The sequence below is a fragment of the Mastomys coucha genome, unplaced genomic scaffold (assembly GCF_008632895.1).
Source record: "Mastomys coucha isolate ucsf_1 unplaced genomic scaffold, UCSF_Mcou_1 pScaffold7, whole genome shotgun sequence".
Classification (NCBI taxonomy): domain Eukaryota; kingdom Metazoa; phylum Chordata; class Mammalia; order Rodentia; family Muridae; genus Mastomys; species Mastomys coucha.
The window spans coordinates 65,468,562-65,477,931 of NW_022196913.1; positions in this window are offsets into that span (position 1 = coordinate 65,468,562).

Below are 9,370 nucleotides of genomic sequence, written 5' to 3' on the forward strand. Positions count from 1 at the left end.
TTACTGAGCATACACAGAGACTGGAGATTTTATGACAAGGGAGAAGAAAAAAGAAGAGAAGGAATTGGTAGCTTGCGCTTTTGATCACTGATACAACCCCATCAAGAAAAACTCCACACAATGCCAGAGTGCTTCCTGAACAATGCTCACCAGTTGAGCTGAGAGACAGCGTGGTTCTAAGAGTGCCTGCCTGGTACCACATAAACTAGATGTGTTGTTGCATGTGTGCTGGCAGTCACAGCACTAAGGAAATAGAGCCGGGAGAACCAGGAGTTCAAGGATATCCTCAGCTATGTAGTGAGTTCAAGGCTAACTTTGGAAACCTGTAGCTCTTTAAAAAGACAAAGTTCATACACACATTTAAAAAGCATATATATATTTTATATTTTATACTCATACTGTACTCCATGAGGTCATTTGTTAACCTCCTAGTGACTTCGTAACCCCAGCATATTCGCCCATTAAGGGACTTCCACACACCCATTCTGGTCTGGGTAGCTCACTTGCTTTCAGTCCCTCATAATGTAAAGGAGGTTGTCAACTGTATCTCAAAGAGATTCTTTATTGTCACTCTGAGTGTGGTCCATGGGCCAACAGCACCTGCAGTCCCAGAGACCTCATCAGAACCACAGAGCCTCAGCCCCCCATCACACCTACAGAATCCCACCTGTCTTTTACCAGAAGGTTGAGTTGATTCTAAACTTCTAGGGGACTTGTTAACTAAACTCCATTCTTACTGTCTGGTCTTGGCAGTCATTCAAACGATCCCAACTGGAGGGCAAATACTTGGGGATCTAAATATTATTCTAAAATATTTATTTTGTGTGTATGGATGTGTGTCCCTAAGTGTATTTGTGTGTGCACATGTGTGTGCACATGTGTGTGCACGTGCACCTGGAGCCCAGTAGTCAATGTCAGGTGTCTTCTTTAATCTCTCTGTGCCTTGCTGATTGATGCAGGACCCATCCTCGAATCAGGAGCTCACTGATGGCAGCTGAGCTAGCTGGCATCCTCTTTAATGCTGGGATTGCCTGGCCCAGCTTGCACACAGGTTCCAGAGGCCGAACTCAAGCCCTCATGTTCAAGCAAGTGCGCTACTGACTTTGCCATCCTGCCCCCCACTCCATCTCATTTTGTGCAGTTTTGGAGACATCGGAAGAGGCTCATGCCCTGACCAGGATGGAATTCTACCAACTACAGAAAAGTGAATGTCCGTCATGGAAAGTTTGACTTCTAATCATGGCTTTCCCTTATAAAGGCAGGTTGTAATCACCACAGGAAACCAGAAGAAGTACCGGGGAGAAGTTAAAACCGCTAGAATTTCTGCCGAGTATTCAACACTTAGTACCTTGCTACACTTTTTATGTATGCACATACTGAGTGCTATACCAATTATAATAAGGATTTTTATAAAACCGAGGCATAAGATGGAGACAATCTGTGGCTTTTTCTTTTTTTCATTTATTATTTTCAGGACCCTAAAATTTTTCAATATGACTTTGTTTTTTACTTCATTTTCATTTCTGTTTGAATCTGGGTCTCATGTATCCAGGCTAGCTTTGAACCCTGAATCCCAAGTGCTGGGATTACAGGTGTATACACAGCATACTATTCAATGTAATTGCAATGGCCTTATTTTCTTGGGCAACAAAACCATGTCTTCCTGAAGTGTTCTCATTTTCTTGTCTCAGCCTCCCTTCTGTGGGGTTGCAAGCCTGAAATACCACACTTGGCCAATATCTTTTAAACCCTTATAAAAACATAATTAACACCCTTGCATAAGTCAACACGCCAGGCCCACTTTGCCCAACACAAAAAAACACCCAACTAACAGAGATATTGAGTTTTGCAACAGCTTTCTTGCAAAGCAGCCAAGTATGATTACCAGTCTGTCTCTAACCAGCATTCCCACGGATGGCTTAGGGCTATCTATCTAAAGAAGCAGGGTATGCTCGGGAGAAATGAAGGGGAACAGTCAGTGAACTGCACAGCTCATCAACCTTCTAGACTCTTCAGAGACTGCTACAAAGGGAGATCTCCTGACACACACTTCTGTGGGTCTGACGGAAGGCCTCCGATCCTGTATGATGCTCTGTGCTGTCTCCTCTGAAGGACTCCTTAGGCAGCCATTGCCACCATCACCCATAGCAGAGAGATCAGCTACAGCAAAGCTCGTGGGGTGTGCGCTTAGCTGCAGGACCTGTAAGTCGGTGACGCTAAGCAGCTCACAGCAAACATAGCTGGAGCGAATGTTCAGGCCTTCCTTCAGTTTTATGCCCAAGCTTTTTCAGGACTTTCTGATTTTCTCTGTGGATTTTCAGAAGCACAGGTCACACAGCATAAAATTTTTGGTGTGGTTTGGTTTGTGGGGATTGATGTGTTCTAATTGATGGCTTGAGTGATATTTGAGCTTACATAGTCATTGATTGAATAGAATTTTTGATTCAAAATCAGTCATCTCTTTGAGGTTAACATCAATGCATAATGTGTGGAAATCCAATGGGGAAATGCTTTCTAGAGAGCTGAGCCAGGCCACGCCCACAGCCAGAGTGCCTCTACCTCCTCTACCAGCAATTTTCATTTTTATTTTAATATTTATTTTATGTATGTATTTGCCTTCATGCATGTGTACACCATGTTCTCACCTGGTGCCCTCGAAGGTCAGAAGATGGCATTGGATCTCCTGGAACTGGAGTTATAGACAATTGTCAGCCATTATGTGGTTGCTGGGAATTGAACCCAGATCCTCTGCAAGAGCAGTCAGTGCTCTTAACCACTGAGCCATCTCTCTAACCTCCTTGTTTCTTTTTTCATGATTGTTTATGTTTCCTTTCATTTCTGAGTTTAAATTGCTTTATTTGTTTCTTTATTATAATATTTCCTTAAAGATAAACTATTCCCCCCTACTGGAGCACCGAGGTCAACGTCCCCTCATCCCCACAGCTTTGCATCACCAGGTTTCAGCCATCAGTGACCAAAGCCCTAGAAATAAGCTTTCCCAGCATTACTTTAGCTATTTTGGTCCCAGAGTAGGAATCCCCTTTCCAACTCAAAAGTCAGAATGCAGCATCTCTGCTACTTTAAGATTTTTTTTTTCTTTTTAATCACATGTATGGGCAGGGGGAGAGTGGTCACACATAAGCACAGGCACCTAGGGTGTCCGGAGGCATTGGGTGCCCTGAAGCTGGACTTGCAGGTAATTGTGAGCCACCTGACATGGGTGCTGGGAATGCACTCAGATTCTCTGCAAGGCCAGAGCAGTGCATGTGCTAAACTGCTGAGCCCTCACCTCTCTGCAGCCTTCCTCCCCCTCAGTACTTTAATGCACGCTTTAGATGATAACAAAGGCAGAGCCTTCACACTGCCCACAAGCTGCCTGCATGACAGAAAAGAAACTGCGTCCCAGAAAAGAAACTGAGCTGCGCGCAATGTTTTTGTGTTGTCCAAAAGTCTCACTGCATTTTTGCTGTGCAAAATGCTGTCTTCCCTCTGACTGTTCTTTGATATTTCTGGCTAGTGCTTATTAAAAGAACAATGTAAACAGCAAAGGCAATCTATCTTTGCATCTGTTTAGGGGTTGTGAAGGCCCTGTGTCCTATATTTCCCTATTCCATTTGACTCATTTCAGGGTGACTCACTCTTTAAATTCCTTAGAGCACTCGCTCTTGAAAAACCCTGTAGACCATGGCGAGTGCCTGGGATTGCCCTGCAGTACCTGACAGAATTCAATTACCTCCTTAAGTCACAGTGGTGTCTGCTTCTCCAGCCATGAAATCCAGAGAAGCTTAGAGTGTAATCCCAAAACTCAGGAGGCAGAGGCAGGAGAATCTCTGTGAGATCAAGTTTAGCCTGGTCAACATAGCCTGTTTCAGGTCATCCAGAACTGTATAGTGAGACCCTGTCTCAATAAAGAAAGAAAGAAAGAAAGAAAGAAAGAGAGAGAGGGGGAGAAGGAAGGAAGGAAGGAAGGAAGGAAGAAAGGAAGAAATAATAGAATTATGGCAATTGTCTCAAAAGACTGATAGAACAGTTAAATGAGACCAGTTATTGAAAGTTCTTAATATGTGGCCTGGCACAAAATAAACACTGTCAGCTTCTAAATCAAATGTCCTTTCTCCAAGCCCTTCAGCCCCTGTAGATAATCCCATGTGCCTCCTGCTTGTTGAGAAGACAACTATTCCAGTAGCCTTCTTGCTTATCCTGGACCCTGGATGTTTTATCTGCCTCTTACTTCTATTGCAAGGAAAGAAGTTCTTCCTTGCCAAGACTACCCTGGCTTTTAAATTTCCTTCCTCCTTCTCCCCTTCTCCCCCCCTTCTTGCTTTGTCCTTCCTTTCTCGTATTCTCTCTACCACCCGTTTTCTTTCTTCCCTTCTTTCCTCTGTCTTTCCCTCCCTCTGGCTTGGAACTTTTCTCAGTTCTTTCTTAGATGAGTTCATCGCCCCACCCCCATCCTGCCACCCAATCCCCACGGGCTTCACCCTGTTTTCATTGGGAGCAATTCTTTCTTGCCCTGTTGCAACAAATCAACCTTAAACACCATGTTTCTATTATCTCTTGCTACATAATAAACTATTCCACTTCTTAGTGGCTGCTCTGCCCCTGTTAACACTTAATCACAGATGGCGCTGATTCGACAAAGGTGTGGACAACTAAACAACAGTGTATCAGTTATTTTGTTGTTGTGATATAAACACTGTGACCAAAAGCAAACCATGGAAGAGCTTATTTAGCTTTGCAATTCCAGAGGGAAGACAGCCCATCGCAACAAGGGAGACTTGACAAGCCGAGAGACAAATATCTCTACCCATAAACAGCAGAGAGAGGGAGAGATAGAGGATAGATAGAGGTAGATAGATAGATAGATAGATAGATAGATAGATAGATAGACAGACAGATAGATAGATAGAGAGAGATAGGTAAGTAGATAGATAGATAGATGATTGATAGATAGATAGACAGATAGATAGATAGGTAAGTAGATAGATAAGTAGATAGATGATAGATAGATAGATGATAGATAGATAAGTAGATAGATAGATAGATAGATAGATAGATAGATAGATAGATAAGTAGATAGATAGATAGATAGATAGGCAAGTAGATAGATAGATAGATAGATAGGCAAGTAGATAGATAGATAGATAGATAAGTAGATAGATAGATAGATAGATAGATAGATAGATAGATAGATAGATAGGCAAGTAGATAGATAGATAGATAGATAGATAGATAGATAGATAGATAGATAGATAGATAGGTAGGTAGAACAAACTCTTAATGCTTACCCCAGTGACATATTTCCTCCCCCAAGGCTAAGCTTCCTGAAGGTTCTGCAAAACTACCCAAAACAGCACCTTCAAAGAGTTCAAGTGTTCAAGAACCTGCCTAGGGGAATAGTTCTCATTCAAACTGCCACAGGCAGTGAGCACTGGGGACCCTGGTGGCTAGTGTTCTGTTTGCTTTTCACCAGAGAGGAAAGGCAGTGCCATGCTTTGCTATCTCAGGCAAAGTTTCTATGTACAAGTAACTAGGGTTGACTCTAGGTGTTCAGAAAAGAAAGTCATTAAAATGACATTTCAGAGTTAGAAAAGCAGCATTGCTGATGTTGAGCGTCAGGGACAACACCTAAAATCAGGCCCCAGAGCACCCTAAAAAGTCAGGATTCCTACTTTGTCAGAAACCATCTAGGAAAGGCTATGGCAAGCAAATGAGTTTCCTGGAGATGGCCCACCGGCTCGCATGGCTGCGGTGGGCATACTCTGGAGAGGCACAGCAGAGACTTCATCCCAAGATTGCTTCTTACTACTCCAATGCCTTTCCTGTCATTACATGGCCTAACGACTCCTGGGCATCAGCCCATGCTATTGGGCAAATTTCCTGCAGAGCAACATGAAGGTGAACTTTCATGAATTAATGCTGCTAAGATGAATTAATGACTTTATAGAATTTCTGATTTGATTCAAATAATTTTAGGAATTCGATTTAAGGAGATGGTTTTAGTTGTATTGCCAGAAAGATGTAATAAAGTTAGAATCAAAAATAGAATGTGGCCCCCTCCTCATAGAATAGTAAGTAAAGGCTGCATAATAAGGAATACAATAAGCTTTCATAAGCTTTACTAAGAAGAGAAAGAGACTTGGGACAAATTTGTGATCGAGGAAAAACATCCATTCTAGGTCAGGACCAAGGCTGAAGCCACAGGTGTGCACTATGATAAAGCAAGGCCATGTGGCCTGTTGCTTTGAACTTATAATGGCCTCATAGAATGAAACACTGCTTTGAACTTACTATAGATATCTTTCTGTAACTCCCCTTTTGTGTAACACTTATTTATGAGGCAATTTTATAAAGAACTTTTGTCTAAGAAGGTATAAAAATGCTGAAAGAAAAATAAAGTGTAGCATTTGGGGCTCAGTCCCATCTATCAAATGTACATATATTTGTACCATACAAAATATATGTATATTTATATATGATATATATATATTCACCAAATATATCTATATATGTCTGTCTACATGTATGTGTATAGCTATATGTGTATGAATATAAATATTCATGAACACTTGAGTTAATGAAGCAGGTGGTTAGGCCAAAGTGTGTGTGTGTGTGTGTGTGTGTGTGTTTGTATTTATGTGTGTGCTTCATTTTCTCCCTTTCTTTTTTTTTTTTTCTCTCTGGCTTATGAAGTTAACAAATTCTGAGTCTCTCTATCTTGGTCATCAAGGGGCCCTTGAGCCAGATAGGAAAGAGCTCAGAAAACCAAGCTTTTTTTCTTAATCCCTGCTTCTATCAGTGGGAGTTACACTGCCAGAAGCCAGCGACTTTTGGCTACAGAATTGCAAAGAGTTAAAGAAGGTAGAAATTGCCAGAAGTAAGCAGTTTTGGCTATACTCTCTGAGTCTATACCCCGCCCCCTTTTCACTGCCTTCCTCAGTTTACCCTGTAATGCTGAGTTGAACTCCAGCACTATTTCCTTACACCATCAGCACACCCCAGTGATTCAAACAGTATGGGCATACCCCATATGCTCTGTCTCTGTCTCTCTCTCTTTGTCTCCTTGTCTCTGCCTCTCTCTGTCTCTCTCTATTATTCTGTCTCTGTGTAGCTCTCTCTAATTTTCTGTCTCTGTGTATCTTTCTTTTTCTCTTTCTGTTTCTCTCTCTTTGTATGTGTGTTTCTCTCTTTGTCTCTCTGTCTCTATCTCTCTATCTCTCTATCTCTGTGAATCTCTTTTTCTTTCTGTCTCTCTGTCTATCTCTGTTTGTGTACCTCCCTCCCTCCTCTATATATTTCAGCAGGGTTTTTTTTCCCTTTTAAAAAGACATTTGTTTTTCCATGTGTTTGCTGGTCAGAAGACAACTTGCATGGATCAATTCTCTCCTTCTGCCATGTAGGCTTCATGAGTTGACCTCAACAGTTCCTTCCCCAAGACAACTGAAAAGCAAGTGGTTGGTATGGGTGTGTCCGATGTGTGTGGCATCACATTGGTGCAGCCAACCTGCACAAAATACTGTAAATTTCCAATATGTGAGTTCTACTTTGATGAGACAAGAAACAAGAATCTGGAAATAACCCAGACATAATAAAGGCTTTGATTAAAAAAAATGTAGGATAGCCAAAGAGAATGCCATTGCCAGACTTCCACTCCTTTCCTATTGGCTGGCCTGCCATTTCACTAAAGCTATTCCATGAGGGTAAATGTGATTCTTCACTCACAAGGCATTCCTGCATCTATGTAGGGAAGTTAAATTGTTCTTTGGCCATCAGAAACAAGAGCTGGAGAACAAATTCCTGTCTGAATGATTTGTTAAGGAGATTTCTCCAGAGAAGCCAGGTTAGTAAGCTGGGAGAAAACACAGGAAGAGAAAGAAATCAAGTGGGGCAGGACTCAGTTTCTAGGCAAGACAAATAGAATATATCCCACCTGATTACACGAGGGATCTGGGGGCAGAGTTGAGGTTCCAGACCTAATGCTCCCTAAGGCCAGGGTACAGATAGTCTACACAGAAGCACCATAAGCAGTAAGGTGTTACAGGATATTTGAACCTCTCCACATCCTCAGGTCTCAGTTCTCATAACATCCTGTTTCTACTGACTCTTACCTTCCTTCCCCATGTTTTACAAGCTCTGGGATTCTGCCCATGTTCCCCAAAGCTCTCATGACAATCTGAAGTCACTAAGTAATGTCTTGGAGTGCCTTTTCTGACTGAAGGAATACATGTAACCTATCAGAGACTTCATGTGTCTCTTCCAGCCAAAATGACTGCTCTTGCACAAACAAGATGTCCCATGTTATAAAAGGTCAAACATAACCTTTAGATTCCAAAAGGACAAGAGGTTGAAGCAGGGGGATTGTGAATTCAAGGATAGTCTGAGAGACACAGCAAGACCCTATCTTAAAACACAAACAAACAAACAAACAAACCAGGGCTGGTGAAATGTTTCAGTTGGTAAAGGTACTTGCTGGCAAGGTTCAATCCCAGCAACCACATAGAAGTAGAAACCCAACTCCTACAAGTTGTCCTCTGATCTTTACACAAACACACACACACACACACACACACACACAAATTAATAATGAAAAATAATTTTTAAAACAAGCAAAACATTTAGGAAAGTTAGCTCCAAATAAACAATATTGGTTTGTTGTGTTGCTGTTCAATCCCCAGCAAACACTGGGACTGTTTTCTATACCCCACTTTCCATATCAGCAACCCCTGAATCACCTGTACACAAACTCTGTTAAGAATAGAGTCTGCCTATTACCAGGTCTTCCAGATAATCCCTGTACAGACCTCAGCAAAAGGATGATGCTGTATCCAAGGGCAGCATGAAGCTTGCCTCGATGTGGCTATACCATAAGGAGCAGGGTACAAACTCTCAGGAATAAAGCCTTGCAGCAGGTTAGAGATAATTGGAACTGCCTTCCCTTCTAAGGATCAGGAAGGGAAGTGGAGGCTGATGAAAGAGCTCATATATGATAATGTCTGCAAATGTCTTTGTTGATAGAAAGACATTTCTCTTAAGAGATTTGAGGAAAATGAGAAAGGCATGTAGTGGTCATATAAGACAGGGAACTTAACTTCTTGGCAAAACAGGAAAGCCAGTCATCATCTAGGGAAACTTAAGAAGGCTCCTGAGTGGCACTGATTGTTCCATTGACATCTCTGATGGTGAGTTAAAGCTAGAACTAATCGACACAGTTGTGTGCATCATCCAGCAGTCACTAATGGTCTCAAGGGAAGATACCTAGAAGCTGAGGATTTACGTTGAATCATGATTGCACATTTGCCTACTGAGTAAATCCCTGAGAAGAGGTGCCTACAGAAGTCCTGACGTGTGCAAGAGGTAACTAAAAGGATGA